Source organism: Pinus tabuliformis, chromosome 1_1 (genome assembly GCF_031772625.1).
Source record: "Pinus tabuliformis cultivar Carrire ecotype Pingquan chromosome 1_1, CPIR1, whole genome shotgun sequence".
In the NCBI taxonomy this organism is placed as follows: Eukaryota; Viridiplantae; Streptophyta; class Pinopsida; order Pinales; family Pinaceae; genus Pinus; species Pinus tabuliformis.
The window spans coordinates 550,004,830-550,009,742 of record NC_142297.1 but is presented as its reverse complement, the minus strand read 5'-3'; the positions used below and the strand labels follow the sequence as shown (position 1 = coordinate 550,009,742).

The following is a 4,913-nucleotide window of genomic DNA, read 5'->3' as shown; positions in this document are numbered from 1 at the left end:
ATGATAATACATGAAATTCAAGAGGGAATGGGTATTGCAAGAAAGCTGAGGTATCCATCTTATCCTGAGAGTAATGGTACATGGAAATTCCGAGGGATTGGAACATTTCAGTGTTAAGGTATAGACAATTTTTTTAAATTACTTTCTACAGAGCATAGTTGCATCTTACCTATTATATATATATGTGTGTGTGTGTGTGTGTGTGTGTGTAGCTGCTATATAAGTTTTTAAAACTGTTGGGGTCAATGTAACTTCCTAACTAGTTTGGATATCCTTATATTGCAGAATATGGTCTCTAATCTTAAAGTTGTAGTTGAAGCTACTAGCAAGAAGGAATGGGGCAATGGGGACCCAAGTGACGCAGGCCACTACAAGAACTGGCCTGAGGACACACCATTTATCTCAAGAGATGGTGGCTGGAATACTCCTTATGGTGATTTTTTCCTTGAGTGGTATTCTGGTATGCTTCTTGATCATGGAGAGAGAATCCTAATAGGAGCTGAAGCCATTTTTCGTGGCACTGGTGTCAAGCTTTCTGGCAAAGTGGCTGGAATACGTTAGCATTATGGAACCAGATCCCATGCTCCTTAGCTCACTGCTAAATAATATAATACCCGATTCAAAGATGGATATCAGCCAATTACATCCAAAAATGTTGACATTTGGGCTTAATAATCCTTCACCATGGATTTTATTATTCAATGAAAACATGATTGCATATTTTTGGCAATATGCAGCTTTTCCACGATGATAGTTTTAACTTTTCATAACATTCAACAAAACTATTGTTGCATCAGCTTTCGAACATGAAGGTAACGGTGTCAACTTTAGATTTTCTGCTTATGGGGATTGAAAATACCAATATTTAATGGGCTTTAGTCCAATGATAAAATCTACCCAATAATCTACTATGGTTAACTAGCACTCTTCCTATACTACGCAGTCCACAATGGCATTCTTTACAAGCTTAATCAGATGATTTCTCTAGCTAGATCATCTTGATTCTTATCTTCTTATCAAGATTATGCACCCTCATCTTATGGAGAGATTTTTGGTGTGAAAAATACTCTGTTGCATTTGCGAGGTACTTCTGTTGGCTTTTCATGTGGAAACAAATGGAAAATTACGTCCAAAAATGTTGACATTTGGGCTTAAGAATCCTTCACCATGGATTTTGTTATTCAATGGAAACATGATTGCATATTTGTGGCATTATGCAGATTTTCCGGAGTGATAGTTTTAACTTTTCATAGCATTCAACAAAAATATTATTGCATCTACAACTACAATACTTTTCTTCCAATGTGTTTGGAGCCATTTTAGATTACCATTGACCATCACTTTTTATTGTGAATCCAGATTTTCAGCCACCTTTGAAAATAGTGTCAATATGCAGATTTTCCGGAATGATAGTTTTAACTTTTCATAGCATTCAACAAAACTATTGTTGCATCTAAAACTACAATACTTTTCTTCCAATGTGTTTGGAGCCATTTTAGATTACCATTGACCATCATTTTTAATTGTGAATCCAGATTTTCAGCCACCTTTGAAAATATTTGTGAAGCAAAAAGGTTGTTAGCTTTTGTTTTCGACTCTAGTTCAACCATAGGTTGATGGTCAAATCGATTTCTTCAAGATTTTTACTACAAAATTAAGAAGATAGCTCTTGCCTGTGCCTACAGAGTCTGTAAGAAATACAAATTCCCCTCTTGAAACAAGATTCAAATATGTCATCTACTCATTGGATAATGTAATGTGTCCCTTCGAATGGTCCTCCAACATTCTCATCATGTCCTTCCATTCTAGATGTTTTCTCCAATCTTCCCACATTCTCATCACTTCATTCAATTCTACCTGTTTTCTACAATTGGACATCTCGGAAAACACTCCAGATTTTGAGCCCATTTTGACTTGTGATTCTCTCTAACTTCCTTGTAACTCGGAAAGATGGGGCCCCTCTTGCTAGGGAATGCTCTTCCAAGATTTCATCAAGATACATACGATCAGATCGTTAAGAATGCCAATCTCCGACTGCCAGAAGATGGTCTTAACACCACAGTGGAACCGATGTGTGCATTCACTTATTTGAGAATGAACCAACATTTGTTCCAGCCTTAAAATTGGAGGTAATTTGTCTCATTTGTTAGAAAAATAGCTTCTATGTAATTTTTTTAAGTTTTTGGGGTCAATCTCCCTTATTAACTACTTTGGATATCCTTGTATTGCAGTATATGGTCTCTAATCTTAAACTCGTAGCTGAAGTTGCTAGTAAGAAGGAGTGGGGTAATGGGGGCCCAAGTGACACATGCCACTACAACAACTGGCCTGAGGACACACCATTTTTCATAAGAGATGGTGAGTTTTTCCTTGAGTGGTATTATGGTATGCTTCTTGATCATGGAAAGAGAATCCTAACAGGAGCTTAAGCCATTTTTCGTGGCACTAATGTCAAGCTTTCTGACAATGTGGCTAGAATATATTGGCATTATGGAACCAGATCCCATGCTCCTGAGCTCACTGTTGGATATTATAATACCCAATTCAAAGATGGGTATCAACCAATTACATCCAAAAATGTTGACATTTGGGTTTAAGAATCCTTTGCCATGGATTTTGTTTTTCAATGGAAACATGATTCCATATTTGTGGCAATATGCAGATTTTCCAGGATGATAGTTTTAGCTTTTCATAACATTCAACAAAACTATTGTTGCAACTACAACTATAATACTTTTCTTCCAATGTGTTTGGAGCCATTTTAAATTACCATTGACCATCATTTTTTATTGTGAATCTAGATTATAGTACACTCTCATTTTGACCTATGTTTTGGTTTTTTTTTGTCTTGTTCCTTATGGCATTCAAGTTTTTCTCCCAGTTCAAATCACATCCCGCCATCAGAATGAGCTAGACAAAGCTTTCCTTTTTTCATGCAGAACTTGGCCACGATACATAGCATGGTTCATGCATCCATCAGTGGACACATGCTAAATATAATATACTTCATAATTGGAATTGAGTTGCTCCACCATTTTAGGTTTGTGACTGAGTTTGGTTGCATTTGAATAAGCACCAATATAAAAAATGAGTAGCATCAGCAAAACAAGATCTTTTTGTTCAAAAACTCAGTAACATGATTGCTACCCACCAGTGTCCCCAATGGAGTTGAGATCCTTGCATATGCGAGCAAATTATTGAGATGGCATTCTCACAATGGCATGCTACTCTGACTCTGGAATGTCCAAATGCTTGCTGTCAATCTCCATTAACTTCATTTCGAAGTCTGAAATCTCGTCCTTGTCTGAACCCACAAAAAGAAAAAACCCATCAATTGTAAAACCTAAAAGGAAAATGAAAGATTGAAAAAGAAATGACACATTAGGTATATTGAGGTCGTTTCAACTTACTAGGGCTTTCGAACATGAAGGTAACAGTGTCAAATTTAGATTTGTTGCCTATGGGGATTGAAAATACCAATATTTAATGGGCTTTAGTCCAATGATAAAATCCACCCAACAATCTATTATGGTTAACTAGCACTCTTCCTATACTACATAATCCATAATGGCATTCTTTACAAGCTTAATTAGATGATTGTTCTAGCAGGATCATCTTGATTCTTTTCTTCTTTTCAAGATTATGCACCTTCATCTTATGGAGGGATTTTTGGTGTGAAAATACTTTGTTGCATTAGCAGAGGTACTTCTATTGACTTTTCATGTGGAAACAAGTGGAAAATTACATCCAAAAATGTTGACATTTGGGCTTAAGAATCCTTCACCGTGGATTTTGTTATTCAATGGAAACATGATTGCATATTTGTGGCAATATGCAGATTTTCTAGGATGATAGTTTTAACTTTTCATAGCATTCAAAAAAACTAGTGTTGCATCTACAACTACAGTACTTTTCTTCCAATGTGTTTGGAGCCACTTTAGATTACCATTGACCATCATTTTTTATTGTGAATTCAGATTTTCAACCATCTTTGAAAATCTTTGTAAAGCTTTTGTTTTCCACTCAATTTCAACCATAAACAGTGAACAAAACTTTGGTTCATGTTCTTTACATCTACCACTAGTAGAAGAAAGAGTGGAATTATTACTTGCATATTTTGCAACACAACTACAACAAAACCTCTCATGTCTTTAACAAACTTTCTCATTAGAAAAATGGGTAGTGGGATCAGTAGTTGGATATTTTGCAACACAACAACAATCTAGCCACTTATGCTTCTACAAGACACTCTCCTTTTGACCTTTGTTTTGGCTTTTTTTTTGTCTTGCTCCTTATGACATTCAAGTTGTTCTCCCAGTTCAAACCACATCCCACCATCAGAATGAGCTAGACAAAGCTTTCCTTTTTTTCATGCAGAACTTGGCCATGATACATAGCATGGTTCATGCATCCTTCAGTGGACACATGCTAAGTATAATATACTTCATAATTGGAATTGAGTTGCTCCACCATTTTAGGTTTGTGACTGAGTTTGGCTGCATTTGAATAAGCACCAATATAAAAAATGAGTAGCATCACAAACTCAAGACCATTCAGTGTGGTATACAAGCTCAGTGTTGTATATACATTGTTATATAGTAAATGGGTATATGGTGATGGCGTTGGGACTATCATTTGTGTAACCCAATTTTTGTATAATAGTTTGTGAGTGAATGCGTAGGGAAAGAAGCTAGTAGCAAGGTTGGGGTCACAAGGGATCTTTTACACATTTGAGTTGAAGTGAAACTGTTACATTATAAAAAATGAAGGGTATGTTAGTCCATAAGTGCATTGCAGAGGATGAGTCAGATATTGAGGTGGAAACTACCATAACAAGGGTTAAAGAAAACATCAAAATTGAGGGTGCAACATTCAGTGTCAATCTTGTTGTTGAAAGTTCTCGAATGTGGAAG

General features: G+C 36.1%; 1 pseudogene; it reads left to right on the top strand.

Annotated features, from left to right (window-relative positions):
- On the top strand, positions 1 to 672 carry LOC149214302 (beta-amylase 2, chloroplastic pseudogene; annotated as a pseudogene).
- The last annotated feature ends 4,241 nt before the right edge of the window (positions 673 to 4,913 follow it).